Raw genomic sequence first — 16,391 nt, 5'->3', positions numbered from 1 at the left:
TATTTCTTTTTTCCTTCATGGTTTTGTCTAAGTTGGGGCCACAGAGGGGTGAGTATTGTTCTGTTGAACAAACAGGGGGATATGGCAGTGTCTGGGGCTTTGGGGGACCAGTGATGGTTTCTGGGTATGGCTTTTGTTCTGAAGGAGCTTCCTTCCAGAAGTGGGGACGTGTGCCCACAGATGCCTGTGCCTTGAAGAGGTGCAACAACGAGGTTTATCTTTTGGGAAAGAGGAGAGAGACCAGTATCTTAAGATGTTGTCATCTGGTTCCAATTTTCTCTCCTCACCTCTTTAGCATCTCTTACCTAATTGTTTGCTTCCCAAAAGCATTTTTCTCCCAAGAGTAGGTGCCCAGAGATGCCCTTGGGTATAGGATCCATGCAACTGAGCAGATTGATTCCTCCAAATGTGAACCCTCATATGTGTTAGATCAGTGGTCCCCAACTTTTTGGCACCAGGGACCAGTTTCATGGAAGGCAGTTCTTCCACAGACAGCGGTGGGGGGATGCTTTTGGAATGATCCAAGCACATTACATTTATTTTGTACTCTCTATTATTATTACATTGTAATATATAATGAAATAATTATACAACTCACCATAATGTAGAATCAGTGGGAGCCCTGAGCTTGTTTTCCCACAACTAGATGATCCCATCTGGGGTGATGGGAGACAGTGTCAGATCATCAGACATTAGATTCTCATAAGGAGCATGCAACCTAGATCCCTCGCATGCACAGTTCACGGTAGAGTTCACACTCCTATGAGAATCTAATGCCATCGCTGGCTGATCTGACAGGAGGTGGAGCTCAGTTGGTGATGCGAGCGATGAGGAATGGCTGTAAATATGGATGAAGCTTTGGTCACTCTCCCACCGCTCACCTCCTGCTGTGCAACCCTGTTCCTAACAGGCCATGGACTAGTACTAGTCGTGGCCCTGGAAGTTGGGGACCCCTGTGTTAGACCATTTCATATGGGCTGCATTCTTTTTTGGAAAATGAGGTGGTTGCAGTGCATGGTTCTTAAGGTCCCTTCTTAGCACAAACATTCTTGTTCTTGGGCCCTGGTATTATGGATTTTACACACATGGGTTTTGCTACTTGCCGGGGATCTGGGAAGGCCTGTGGCACCCGGTAATTTATAATTCTGCTGAGGCAAGGATTTGGCCAGAAGGAGTCACATGACTGGTGAGTCAACCTAGCTGATCACCCAATCTCCACACTCAGTTCCTGGCACTTACTAACTGAGGTTGCAAAGGTCTCTGCATTTTCTCCTTCAGAATGTTGAAGGTTGGCTGCTACATCATTTTCCCTTAGATTTAGAGAAGAAAAGTTTTTCTACTAGAGCTCATATTTCTCTCGTCTTCCATAGCGGCTTTTATTTAAACTATTAGGAGAGAAAACCCTCCATACTCGACCACCCACCTCCACACTGGCACAAATCCAGCCTAAATCAGAACCCTCAGCTCACCCTGAGCCGGGCTGTGGACTTTTCTTCCAGGCAGGTGGGATAGGAATGGGAGTTGAAGTTTGAGCAACTTTTGAATTATTGCAGTTACCTGGATATACGATGTTTTTCTGCTTGTGTATAAAGTGGGCTGGAAGGATCCTCACTCTTCCACACTCTGTCCTCCTCCCAAATGAATTTCCTATTTGTTCAAGGTGCAGGATTGACAGCCCAGGAGACCTTGTGTCTCCACCTGGGCAGGTCAGACCATGGCCCATGTGGGTGGCTTGCAGCATGTCTGTGGAAAGTGGGCACAGACCACCTTTCAGGGAGAGAGGGGCTGTTGTCTGAGGGCCCCTTTAGGAGCTCACCTTCCTTTGCCCTACTATTTCCTGTTTTGTTTTGCGTTTTGGGATGGGGGCGGTTTGGGGATGTATAGGCCATGCCTGTTCACCCAGAGTTGCTGTCCTTTCTTCCCATAACAATGTCTGAAGAAAGAAGAGGAGGGTGGGCTTGAAATTGTGATGGGGCCAATGCTTATTTTGAATACATGAGGTAATTTTTTGGGTTTTTGTTTACTTTATTCTTGTTGTTGAGGTATAATTAATATAGATGAATTATGTGTTTGGTTCCATCAGTCTTAACAGTCATGTCCACTCATGAAACTACCTAAAACAAGCTGTAGAACATTTGTGTCATTTCAGAAAGTTCCCTTGTGCTCCTTTCTAGTCAATTGTACTCGCCTGCCTCCCATCCCTACTCCCACACCTCTACCCAGAGGCAATCACTTTCTGGCTTCTGTCACCATAGTTTATACACAGGGTAATTTTAAAAAGCGTGTATTCACTGCAACCTGTGTAAATCCAAAAAGGGTTACAGTTCATTTGGGACTGTTTTTAAAAAAATCAGAAGGCTGGAGCTAGAAGCAGCCTTCTCCCATACCTTGAGCAAATCTTTGACGATGATGGGCCTAGGTGACCTGATCTCTAAAACAATTATAATAATAATTCCTACCACATAGCAGAAAATGATAATAATAGCTGCATACCATTATTGACCACTTCACTCTTCTGAACATTTTACTTCATTATCTTATTTAATCTTCAAAATGACACCTTGAGATGTGTACCATTTTTCCTATTTTAACACATGGCGAAACCAAAGCTTTCAGAAGGGAAGTACCTTGCTTAGGGCCACGGAGCAGTCAGTCATAATTCAAATCAGGAGCCTTTGTGTCCAGGGCTTTAACCTAGAGCAGGCCTATGAGAGATGGCCTCTTGTGAACTGAAGTAGCAGCTAAGCAGAGGTCATTATTATTTTAAAAGCAGTATCTATTGGTCAAAGAGGACAGTCTTCCTTTTTTTCTATTTTATTACCTTTTAAATATTTACATAGAAAAAAATCTAGTTTTCAGAATGCTTGACATCAGTGGGTATCTGCAAATTAGAGCTGTGGGTACTAAGTTTAAGCCTTGTGCTACCAACAGGAAACATGAAAAAAAAGTGTCATTAAGATTGATGCCCAGTTGGGCACGGTGGTTCATACCTGTAATCCTAGCACCTTGGGAAGATGAGGTGGGAGGATTGCTTGAGCCCAGGAGTTTGAGACCAGCCTGCGCAACATAGGGAGATCCCATCTCTACAAAAAAAAAAACTTTAAAAATTAGCTGGGCATGGTGGCATGTGCCTGTGGTCCCAGCTACTTGGGAGGCTGAGACAGGAGGATCACTTAAGCCCAGGAGATCAAGACTGCAGTGCACTATAATTGTACCACTGCACTCCAGCGTGGGTGACAGGGCAAGACCATGTCTCCAAAAAAAACCAAAAAAAGACTGATGCTCCTTCTGTTTGTTTCTTTCCCACAGAAAAGCATTATGATGGATCTATAAATATTATTTATAAATATAAATAACAATAAAATGAAATATAATTGATATAATTATCAGTGATATAATTTAAATTTTTATAGCTATCATTTGAATTCCTAATATGTGCCAAGCATATGCTCAGCATTTGACATATATTATTTCAACATAAGAGACATTGTGTTAGTTATCTATTGCTGTATAACCAATAACCCCAAAATTTAGCAGGTTAAACCAATAAAAGTTCATTATCTCATATAGTTTCTAAGGATCAAGAATCCATGTGCAACTTGGCTGAGTGGTTCATGAGATTGCCGTCATGCTGTCAGCTGCATCTGCAGTCTCTGAAGGCCTGACCGGGGCTGGAAGTTCTGCTTCTGGGCTCACTCAGTGACTTTTGGTAGGAAAATTCCTTGACATATGAGCAAGGAATCCATGAGTCTGTTTAAGACATGGCATTCCCAGTGAGTGATATGACAGAGGAGGAGAGAGAGAGCCCAAGATGGAAGTCACAGTCTTTTATAACCTAATTTACAGAAGTGACATGCCATCACTTCTACCATATACTATTAGTCATAGAGTTTGACTGTAGTAAATATAGGAGGGAACTACACAAGGATGTGAAAGCCAGGAGGTGGAAACACTGGGGCTATCTTGAAGGCTGGTTACCATAGGCATTATTAGCCCCATTTTACTGCTGAGAAATGCATGCTCAGAGAGGTTCCATAAGTTCCCAAAGTCATCTACCCAGGAAGTGAGCAGGCTGGGATTTGAACACTGATCTGGTGAACTGCACTGCCTGTATGCTTTCCAGAATGAATGCCCAATGCAGAGAGTCCTGGAAGAATGAAGTGCATGCAGCCCTGGCTTTGGATATTCTAGCATGTTTCTGAGGGTGCCCCCGGACGGCTGTTTGCTCACAGATACCTATCTTTACATAGTTAGTATGTCCCTGAAGAGCAGGGCATAAACCAAAGATTTGCAAATTCAATTCATTTCAGATGCATGATGGAAGTTCATATTTAAGGGACTTCTGCTTATATCTTCCTGTATCACTTGGTAATTTATCATTGGCTTTTAAATAAGCATTCAGGTAGTGGAGTATACCAGTAGTATTGCAATTGTGGGTGAATGAAACTACCCTGAAGGGAAGATTTTGTTTTTCCCTTCTAGCATAAATGTGGAATTCAATCTTGTTTAAAAATATTTTGAGATCCAAGGAGGACACTAATAAACCATGTGAAAGTCTAGTTATGTTTAAGATTCTAGGTGGTTGGTGTATAGATGGTGTTTTCCCAGACCATCCCAAACCACCCTGGGTTACCACATCCAGAAAAGGGCATTTTTATAGTTGCCTCCCCTGCAAGAGGACCTGACCACTGAGATACATCTTCTTGTCATGACCTACTTAAGGGAATTTCATTTTAGGGAAAGAATTCGGGAAGATTATATGGTCTCTAGCTGGCCTATTAAAAATGTAAACATCTATCTGCTTTTTAATGTCCATACCAAGCAAATAATCAAAGTTACACATACTTCTCAAGCTCCTTTTCTTTGGAGATCTTGGACTATTTTATAGAAACAGGGAAATGTCACCTTTCTAGTCCTGTTTACCAACTCCTTTCCTGTCCTGCCTAGGTTAAGGGAATTTGTTATTCATTCTACTCATTTATTCATTTAACACTTATTTCATACTTGTCCTCTGCTAGACATAATAGGTATAAAATTCCATACTAGATATTAGGGGGAAAAAGATGAAAAAGACTAATTTCCTGCCCTCAGGGAGCTCATAGTCCAATGGGAAATTCAACAAAGAGAAAGATGGTTACAACTCAAGGTAATCTTTGATTTGTCAGGAGTCATGCAGGAAAGAGTAATTTACTCTTGTTAGGGAGTACTGAAAGATTTATCGTGGGTGATGATGGATCTAGAAGGATGAGGGGGAGTTTGCTAAAAGAAGAAGCAAGGAAGGAAAATGAAAGTTTGGGGTGGTGGTGGAGGAATTTCAGGTAGAAGAAATCATTCACAAAGGCATAAAAGTGAGACACAGCCTGGTCCATTTTGGAACAAGAAATTGGGCCATAATTGATGTTTGTTTCTCTACCTTCCAGAGTCTCAGCAACTAGAATGTTTTTCTAGGACTGTTCCAAATCCAAATGGTGTATCGTTTATCCCCCAAAATATAGTGTATGACAAGGAGCTCAAAACTTATTCTCATTGCCATGACTAATAGTGTTTTAAAACTATATTTTTCTGCCTGGTGTTCATCATGACCCTTGGGGACATATCTGGGACATGTCACATGGGCTCACCGTGAGTCAGGTATGGGAACATTGCATGTCAAACTACTTTTGCTAATCAAATACACAAAATGCTGATTCCCTCACTGTTCTTGAGATTTGCAGCAGTCATAAGTTCCAGTTTGCTAAGAAATTCTCCTATGCCTGATTGGTTATATTATTGTTTCCATCTCTTTGCATCATTAGGGCCCTATTGTTACAAGAAACAGCAAAATAAAAGTATTTCTCTTTTTGTTGTGGTAAATTGGAAATACCCTAGAGACTGTCAAAGAGGGATGTGAAGATATTTCAGAAATATTATTTCATGCCTCCTGACTACAGGGTGGTGGTGAGGACTCCTTCGTCTGAGGCACTTAGAGCTGATGGAGGTGTGTTGCCTGGAAATGCACCTCATGGGAAGACTTGCAGGTGTGAGTGGTTGCCTAGGAATGTCATTTCAGGATTGGTAAGTGTGATGTTAATTTTAGGAGTCAACTTGGCTAAGGGAGGCACAGATAACTGGTAAAGCATTATTTCTGGGTGTGCCTGTGAAGATTTCCAGAAGAAATTAGCATTTGAATCAGTAGACTGAGTACAGAATATCTGCCCTCAGATATTCATGCCTCGGGTAGGCATCATCCAATCTGCAGAGGGCCCAGTAGAACAGAAAGATGGAAGATGGGTGAATTTGATGCCACCTTGAGCTGGGACACTTATCTTCTTCTGTCCATGGACATCAAAGATCCTAGTTCTTGGGCCTTTAGATTCTGGGACTTACACCTGTGCTCCCCTAATCCTGGTTCTCAGACCTTTGGACTCAGACTGCATTATACCACTGACTTTCCTGGTTCTCTCACTTGGCTTTTAGAGATGGCATATTGTCGGATTGCTCAGCCTGCCTGATTGTATGACCCAACCCCCATAATGAATTTCTACATATATATATCTTCTTGGTTCTGTTTCACTGGAGAACTCTAATACAGCAAGTCAAAGGAGGAAAGTATATTCACCTTTAGTTTGTCCCTATTACTTAGTTATTTTATTCACTTCTACTTTAATTCAATAAGCATTCATTAATTCACTTCTAATGGACCGTGAATAGTGCTAGGTGCTGGAAATGCAAAGATTAATGGACTATGATTAAGACACGGTTCATTTCCTTGAATCTCACAATTGAATAGGGGAAAAGGTACAAGGAACGGTTATACTAAGGTGCAAAGATAGATGTGTAGGAGGGAGCTGGGCACCTCGCTGCATCTGGGAAGGTAGGGGAGGTTCTGAAGGAGATAATAACAAATTGGATCTGAAAAGATGAGTTAAGAATCTGTCTGACCCAGAGGTTTCATGGGTCTTTAAGCACATTAAGGAGACTTGAGTGTAGTTTATAAAGTATGATTTGTACAAAAAAGCACAAATCATATTCCTGTAAACACTTGAAAGTATCACAGTTTCACATCCACGTAGTGAGCTGTAGCTATGTTTATTGTATATTTATTGTCTATTTTACAGATGTGAAAGCCTGAGAAGGCAGATAGATAAATGTTACTTGCCCTAGGTCACCAACCAGTGATTAGCCACTCTAGGACTGAAACCCAGTATTTTTTTTCTTACAGTAAAACCCGTGCTTATGGAAGTCCATACTGGATAGCAGTCTTGGGTTTGGCTAAGCTCTGCCACCACTAATGCCACCCTGTAAACTTGGACAAGTTGCCAACCTTCTCTAAACTTAGGCTTTCTCATCTGCAGGGTGGAGAGAGTAGGACTTGAGGCCCTTCTAGCGATGCAGTCTGTGATTTCTAGAGACAGAACAGGGAAGGGCAATAGGGGTGACAGGAGAGACCAGAAGCTGCCGTCACAAAGATTAGCTTTATGGCAAGCCTGTTTCCCAAAAGCACAGGCCCTTCAGCGGCCAGTGAAACTGATGTGTTTGGATTTATCAAGTAGCTTTGCCAAGGACCAGCTGGCAGAAGAAAGCAAAAAGCAGCTCGGCAGATTTAAAGATGAGTTCGTTTCTATGGTGTCAGCCGCAGAGGGTGCGGTTTCCCTGTCTCTAGAGTGGTGGACACAGTCTACAGTGGGAAGCATGTTTCTTCGAGGGGAGATTGACTGTGTGCTTAGGCAGTAAACATCTTCTGGGCACAGTGTCACTGGGAGGATTTTTGTATTGAGAGGGCAGTGAGGCGTGAAACCTCAGACTCCTGTGGTACTTCCTGCTACCCAGTGATGTCAGAGGCTTGCTGCTGGCAGTCCCCAGCTTAGGGCCCTGTTTCTCCAGCTCTCTGCTTACACCGTGTGGGAGAGGAGCAGCAGCCATGAGAAAACCCAGCTCCTGGAAGGGCAGAGATAGAGACTGGGATAAAAGAGGGGGGTAAAGAAAGAATTCATTAAATTTGGCCTTGAAGATGGTTATTTACTTGTTTGCTGTGCTTGCTAATATGCCATATGAATAGAAAAGAGGCTGATTTTTGATGATACCATTTCAAGTGTATCCTTCATGATGTCCAGGTTAAAAGGTTTTTGTTGGTTTCTTAATTTTGTTGTTTACTGACTGGGCATGGACATATGGACTCTTATTTTTTTTCTGGTTGCCTTTGCTACATTTACAGGCTTCCGTGTTTCTAAGAAACAAAGGAAGCAGCCGTCTTTTCATCAATTAATGGTATCAAAAGTATCGGTAATCTCTGGATGGTGCTATACAAAGTGGGTCAAGAGATGTACAGTGGTCCTCCCTTATCTGTGTCCTGGGAATATGTTCCAGGATTCTTGGTAGATGCCTAAACTGTAGATAGTACCAAATTCTATATATACTAAACATGAATTTCTTTTTCCTTTTTTACAATTTCATGCATAGAAGATTCATTTTTACTGTAGATCTTAGCGACCTCAGCATACGATTTTTTTCTTTTCTTATTAAGTCAAGATTTTTTTCACCTTTTCACTTCAATCTTTTACCTTATCACTTTATGGTTTATTGGCAAATCCAAATGCCAGCATCACTACTCTTGTGCTTTTGGACTATTAGTAAGTAAAATTAAGGTTACTTGAACATAAGTACGTGATATTGTGGCAGTCGATCTGATCACCAAGACAGCTACTAAGTGACTCATGGGCAGGTAGCATAGAAAGTGGGAATACGCTGGACAAAGGGGTGACTCACATTCTGGGCAGGATGGAGCAGGATGGCCCAAGATTTCATTATGCTACTGAGAATGGTGTATAATTTAAAACTCATGAATTGTTTATTTCTGGAATTTTCCATTCCATATTTTCAGACCATGTTATCTTAGATAACTGAAACCATGGAAACCAAAACTACAGATAAAGGGGGAGACTACTATATTCTAAAAGTTTATAAGAGAAAGCAATTTGATGGTGATATCAAATGCCATTGCGTTGATCACTGCAAAAACCCCTCCCATTCATTAATGCATTCCTACATACATATACATATAGCCTCCTATCATCTTCACATACCACATACACCTTACATTTGTGCACTTGATTTTTGTGAAGCTGATGTTTGTACTGATCATGTTCAGGATGGGGCTCCTGTAGCACAGGGGAGGTTTTTGGGATAGGTGTGTAAGAGAAATATAAGGAAGGAAGAAATATAAGGAAGAGAAATATAAGGAAGAGCAAAAAGGATTTGATTCTTTATTGGTTATACACCAAAACCACTGCCCTATGCATAATCCCTCTTTCTGGGCACTGGGTAGTGAGTTGGCAAAGTGAGAAAGACAGAACTGGTAGTTACAAATATTCTACAAATTGTTAGAATAAACACTGGTTTTCATTTGAGTTGGCCATTAGGTTGGAATCTGCTTGTCCAAAAGGTCGAAACCCTTTCTTTGGCAAGAGTGATGCATCTTAAGTGTACTTTATTTTGCCAAGTAGACTAAAGACCTTCAAATCTTTGACAGAGGTGTGGGAAATCCTACAGTGCATGTTTTCTCTCAGTCTAGGAAAATCTCCTGGACGTGGATTAGAGGAGCTTTTAGATCTTAGAATGCTCTTTATAAAACGTATTTGGATGACACATGACATGGACAAAGTTATGGCATGCTTGTGTTTTATGTAAGTATGTGATTTGATCAGGGCTTAGGAAAGTTTATCAAGTTTTTTAGATATGATCTTGTAATCTCTCAAGACAGAGATGGCACTTAATGGCATGATAGTTGGCCAATAAAGGTCACTGCACAATTTAACAGAATGTTGTATTCTTGTAATATATTCTTGTTCTTCTTTGAACACAGGACTATTACTCAGATTTAGAAATACTAGCTATCTGCATTTTTCTTCATTGTCTCTGTCAGACAGTGGGATATAGTATTGTCTTTAGTTTGGCTACATTGCTGGACTTGAAACTGTGGGTAAAGGCTAACACTCACTTAAGAAAATGAACCATCTATCTTGGTTTCATGAAGAAGATGGTTAGACCTGAGAAAGAGGATGACCTCTGTTGACCAAGATGGAATTTGAAGTGGAGGTAGTGTGAAGTCAGGGTGAGGTTTTGGCATGTTTAGTCTCCCAGACAGAAAAGATGAAGGCCAAGAATTGATATTCACACATCTTGATTAGGTACCTGGCATATCATTAGCCTTTCTTGAAGTCATTGATTCACAGACTGGGCTGATAGTGAATTTTGAGGTGCTCTGTCAATCTCTTCTCCCTCTCATTTTCCCATGAAGGAACCAAGTCTCAGAGTTGAGATCATTAACCGTGAACATTTACCAGCTGTTAAATAGACATGTTCTTCGATAATTGTTGAAAAATTTTACAATTTTTTCTTTTCGTCTTGATTCTAGGTGCCCTATGATTTTCTTTCTATTTCGTCTTGCCATTTTTATTTGATTTGATACTGAGTGTTTTGTGCTCAGGAAATAATACCCAGTGGTGTCTTGGAGTTGGCATCTGTGAGATTAGAACTATGACCCCTCTAAGTTCTGGATACCCTCTGTTCTGTAAAAGGGCTCACAGGTCGCTAGATGGACTTGGAGGTCCTGATATCCAACCTCCTCTAAGATGAACACTTCCACCTACAGTGCCCTAGATGAGTGGCTAACCCCTGTTTGAGTCTTTCATTCACAATGTGCTTCCTCCTTAACCAAAACAGCCACTCCCATTATTACATATTAGATTTCATATCATATCATATTTATTCAATGACTTCTATCAGATTGTTAAAAAATAAGGATATTTTTGTTAAAAAATAATATAAATGTATCCTTTCTGAAGTTGTTTTGATAGCTCCTTTGATAGCAGGTGGAATTTTTAAACGATGTCTTTGGTGCCTGGATTGTCAGGACTTTGCTCGGATTCTGGTGGCATTTCTGAAAATGTGACAAATGACCCCTCCAGTGTTCTAGAATCTGTGTTTAATAACTTGAACTCCATGCCATCTGAAGCCTTCTCCAAAGTATGTGCTGGGTCCCTCCTTTACTCTGAAAGATTTCTATAACACTTGGTAGACATTAAAGAATGCTTCCTCCACCTTCTCCTTCATTACAAACCGACTTGTTGGACTTAACAGTTCCTTTCTCATCTAATCAAGGAGGTGGATTCTGTTTCCCAATAATGTAATCACAGTAAGATGGTGATGTTGGCGAAGCACCAGAAATGACTGGCAGGACACTGGGGAAAAACTGACTAGTCTACAATTTCCTTAGAAGACAGCCTGAAATTGCTTATAACCAGAGGGGAGCAGGTCACTGAAAATGTAGACTCATATGTGAACACATTTAACCCTTGATTTGGGGGGCACTGGGGGGGCTGCTTTCTGGAAAGCCCCTTATGTATGCCTTGCGCACCCACATCTCACCTTGGAGCCTTATTTCAGATGCAGAATAAAAAGACCAGAGTTCGAGTTCTGACTCTCTATTAATTATTAGCTGTTGAGCTTGGGTAAATCCCTTAATCTCTTTGAGGTTAATAATAACTACCCCAGAGAGCTATTAAATGTGTCAAATGAAGTAATAGGTATGGGAATGCTTTGTAAACTCTACAAGGTCATAAAAAGTCAAGCTGTTGTTATTAACAGTATTTTCTGTAAAATTTTCCTGGCTATTCCAGCTCTCAGGATTTTGCATTTCTCTTATTCACTATTGGTACTGCCCTTTGGCCCTTTCACATATTCATCTGTGATGCTGGTCAACCCTTCCCCTGGATAGAAATTTTCTCTCTAGCAAGTTTATGGCTTTCGTATTTTTAATTTTGTACTATTTTTTAAAAATGTAACCTTCGACAAAATAAAAGGATATGCATAACATACATAAATTTTAAAGCATAAGACTGTTTTAGCCAACATTTATTGAGCACCTATGAAATGCTTGACATTGTACCAGGTCCTGGGGATACCCAGACAAATAAGACAACCCTTGCCATGAGACATCTCCCTATCTGAGAGTGGGCACAGATGGCAGTGTTCATATTCAATAAACAGGAAAAAGGGAAGAGAGGCTTTTCCACTCAGTGAAATTGAGGCTGTGTTCTGAAAGTGTTTACTGTTTTCCACGTAAAGTTTCCTTGTTTCTCGGTTCCTTCTTTCTTTTTCCTAAAATGTAAGCTCAATGAGTCTTTAAGCTATGTCTTCCATTAATATTTTTTGAACACCTACTGTGGAGCTAGGTACCCAACAGGACGTCAGCAGCAGAAGGGCAGAGATATTTGTCTCTTTTGTTCACTGATATATTCCCAGACAATATCTGCTACACAGAAGTGCTTAATAAATATTTATCAAATGAACTGTCACATTTTATTAGTTAAGATAATACTAGCTGTCATAACTGATAATCCTTGGTAACTCAAACTCAGCTTAATAAAATAAAAGTACATTTCTTGCTCATGTAAAGCCCAACTTGAAGTAGATTGAGTGACCCTGCTCCATACAGTCATTCAGGGACCCAGCCTGGCAAAGGTTCTGCCATCTTCAACCTGTGTCTTCTTTAGTTAACTTACTGTCAATTTCCAGCCAGGAGACAGAGGAGAGGGAAGGCGTGGAGGGTTCCAAAAGGGCCTTTTTGGCCGGAGCTCATTCTGTTGTCTGTTACATTTAGACAACTGGAGGGGTTGGGGCAAGAAATGTAGATCCTTGCTGGTCTCATCCCAGCAATAATTTTGCATATTGAAAGGAGTGTACAAATCTTTGAACAGCTGGCCATCTCTGCCTTATGGACAAAATGCCGTTTGTTTTCTGTTCACATGTGGGTCTTTCATGACCTGTGAGCTCCTTGGGGGCAAAGCCTATATAATATTCAATTCTGTTATCCCTAGTTCCCAGTATAGTACAGCAGGTAAATAGATGTTTTCTGAATTGGAAGTAAAAAAATAGTTTTTCTGTTGGATGTCGGGCACCATAATAGAAGCTTACTTTTTTTTTTTGGACAAAAGAGTTAAAAAAAAAAAAGGAAAGAACAAAAGAAGAAGAAACCGTTTGCTATAATAAAGATCTGCAAAGCATGGTACCGGGTTCCAGGATGGTAGGTGTTCAAGAAACACATATTGAAAAAAGGGAAAGAAAAAGAAGAGAAAGACAATGAAAGGACAAAGGAGGAGGGAAAGAAAGAAGGAAGGAAGGAAAGAGAGAGAGAAAAAATAAAAAGGAAAGAAGAGAGGGAAAGTGGAAAGGAGACAGGAAAGAAGGGGGTGAAAGAGAAGTTGAACAAGAGGAAGAACAGGGAATGGAGCGAGAGAGGGAGAGAAAGGAGGGAAGAGAGAGAGAACGAGAACACAGGAGGTTCCTGAGAGGTAAGTTGTGTGGCGCTGTACTCACTGCAGAGGGAAGTTTTCCCCTGCCTAGGAGGTCAGGGAAGGCTTCCCAGAGAGACCTTGCTCTTTGGCTTCTGCTTTTCTTGGTCCTTCTGGCCTAATTTCTGCAACTTTATGATTTGCCCACCCCAATAGAGGACAAAAATATCTCCCTGTTGTCTGATGGGGCAATGAAGTTAATAAATCTCCTGGAAAGTTTGTGCTTCTCCATGGAAACAGTACATAAAGTACTCCTGCCACCCACCAAGAAGCACCAGGACGGGCAAAGCTCTCCATCACACAGGACCTGCTTCTTCAAGCCTACAATTTCTCAGGCCAGGTTCTGTGCAGCCAAGACACAGTTGTTCAGATCTGGGGTGTGGACCAGGTGGTGCCGGAGGCCCTAAGAATACTCTGTTTACTTTGCCTTCCTCATCAGTCTCTTTCCTAACTCATTGAGTTTCTCCACAAAATCCACATTCAGAAGATTTTCAGTAATTTGACTGACTATAGCCGCATACGCAGGCATGAGTATACTGTGCCCAGATGCCTGCCAGAGTCTCCCGACCACAAACCCAGCACATTGATAGTTGCATCCTTGCCATATACACAGTGGAATCTTTTGCCTTTTCTTTCCTTTTGTGCCTTTAACATTTTCCCCTTTGTATCTCCTAAATTTGCATACTTTGTAGCAATTCTTCGAAGCGATATTAATATGCCCATTTCATAGATGAGAGATCTGAGGCTCAGAAAGTTTCAGTGTCTTGTTTATGCTGCCTGGCATCAGTCTGAATTGCTCCGAGCCTTAAGCCCAAGACTCTTTTCAACAGTGCTGCAGCCCTGTCAAAGATGTACTTGTGAATTCAAAACAGCACTCAGGCATATACATTGGCACCAGAAAACCTAAGCAGTATTTCCACGACCAAATTCTAAGTGAATTCAACACCAGAGGAGAAAAGGAAATGTTCTTTGCTCTCTGTATAGATTCCTCTTCTGCTTGCTTGGGTTTTACAAAGTTCTTCTAATTTTTATGTGCGATTGGACAATGCAGTTTTGGTAAAGTTGCTAAAACCATAATTGTTACTCTTGGTTTTAAATATCAAACCAGGTAAAAGGGAGGAAGGAACTTCTTAATGTTACAGAAGGGAAAAATCACTTAAATATCCGAACAGACACCATATGGGAGGCTTTTTACTCCCCTTTCTGCCTTTAAAAACAGTGTGTTATTTCTCCCTCTAGATTCCAGTTACTATGGAGGGATTTAGGATTTAGTGAGACTAGTGTTGCTGAATTAGCTTTGTAAGACAAGTCTGTTTACTTTTTATACTAATTTTCGTGCTTACCACTGACTCTGATTAGTTTGAAGAAAGCTATTTCTAAGAATCTGTTCTTAACATTATAGAAAGGAAAAGTTGGCCGGGCGCAGTGGCTCATGCTTGTAATCCCAGCACCTTGGGAGGCCAAGGCGGGCAGATCACCTGAGGTCAGGAGTTCGAGACCACCCTGGCCAACATAGTGAAACCTTGTCTCTACTAAAAATACAAAAATTAGTTGGGTATGGTGGTGGGTGCCTGTAGTCCCAGCTACTTGGGAGGCTGAGGCAGGAGAATCGCTTGAGCCTGGGAGGTGGAGGTTGCAGTGAGCCAAGGTGGTGGCATTGCACTCAGCCTGGACAACAGAGTGAGACTCCATCTCAAAAAAAAAAAAAAGGAAAAGTTAATGATTTAATTTTCTTTAGCTGGGCATCTGGTAACCATGTATCAGAAGGTGAAGCATGTGAGGTGACTTAGAAATCATGGAATGCTGCCCCCATCCCATGGATTAGGAAATTGAGGTCTGTATAATTAATATGAATAATTATTACCATTTTTCTTACACTAAAATATATTAAAAACCATGGAGAAAAAGACACAGGTGATCTGCAATTCCATGTCTAAGAGGAAGCCCCTATTAATAGTTTTATTTACCACTCATCTATTTTCTATTCGTATGCATTATATATTAATTTAACATCTTACTGTATGTATCTGTTTTGAAATGTAATTTTAAAAAAATCTAAATATATCATGAACATGCCTCATGTTACGGTTGCATTCTTCATTTATTCAACAAATGATAATCACTAACACTTAACATGGCTCTGTGAGCCAGGCATTCTCCTATGCACATTACAAACAGTAACTCACGTGTCCTCATAATGAGCTTCTGAGGTGGTAGCATTATTACCCTCATGTTACAGGTGAGGATGCTGAGGCCCAGAGGGGTTACATAACCTGCAGGGTCCTGCAGTTAGGAAGTGGCACAGCCAGAATGGTCACCCATTCTGTATGACTTTTCTGTCTCCCGGGACCTGGCCTGGCCCGCTGTAAGCTAGCAAACGTGTGTGCTGAATGAATACTGGTGTTTAAAAGACTGACATGGTGCGTGAGAATAGGGTCTTCCTGGTTTGGGGAATGGTGCTGATTCACACTTGGCATGTGTTTATTTCCTGAAGATTCTACGGCCAGCAGAGCTCTATCCTGACAATGTTTCTGAACCACCGATCATCTACAGGTGTGCAGAGGTTATGACACAGCAGTTTTACACTTGGCCTTGGGAGTTGTTGTCCGGTTCCCCATTATCCCCAGTTTACACACTTTCACTAAGTTAAGATTCCATGTCTGTAGCTGTAATAGCAGTGTAATAGCACTGTGCTGAAGGGCCTGGAGTGTTCCTTGATGTGTTTTGGGATTTCTAGCCAAATGAACTCAGTATAAGTTAATCTCACTTTTCAGATTCTAATGATCTCTTTAGAGATTTTATCCTAAATCAGTGAACAGAATTTGATTCCCAGGGAATTTAATTTGGAAAAAAAAACAAAAAACACCCAGATACATACTTTCCTGCTTGTAGAGTAAAACCTCTCTTTATTAACTTTTTTTTTTTCTTAAAGGATACAACATTAGCCCTTTTAATTATATCTTTTGCTTTTCTGGGGTCCAGCATAACCTGTTCTGTATGGGTTATACATACTTCCTTCTATCATATATTAGTGAATACAACTCCCTTTAGATGGAGATT

General features: G+C 40.9%; 1 protein-coding gene across 4 annotated transcripts in view; it reads left to right on the top strand.

Moving 5' to 3' along the window:
- Positions 1–16,391, top strand: part of ROR1 (receptor tyrosine kinase like orphan receptor 1) — a 420,883-nt gene that overhangs the window by 125,609 nt on the left and 278,883 nt on the right. The window contains exon 1 of one of the 4 annotated variants that reach the window (XM_063654686.1): positions 6,001–6,054. The exons of the other annotated variants lie outside the window; for them this stretch is intronic. The gene's annotated coding sequence lies outside the window, so the exon portion shown is untranslated. Of the gene's footprint in view, positions 1–6,000; positions 6,055–16,391 lie in introns of those variants that run through there. 4 annotated transcript variants of the gene reach the window in all.

This window comes from Pongo pygmaeus, chromosome 1 (genome assembly GCF_028885625.2).
Source record: "Pongo pygmaeus isolate AG05252 chromosome 1, NHGRI_mPonPyg2-v2.0_pri, whole genome shotgun sequence".
In the NCBI taxonomy this organism is placed as follows: Eukaryota; Metazoa; Chordata; class Mammalia; order Primates; family Hominidae; genus Pongo; species Pongo pygmaeus.
The sequence above is the reverse complement of the archived record's forward strand: the minus strand, read 5'-3'. Positions and strand labels throughout refer to the sequence as shown.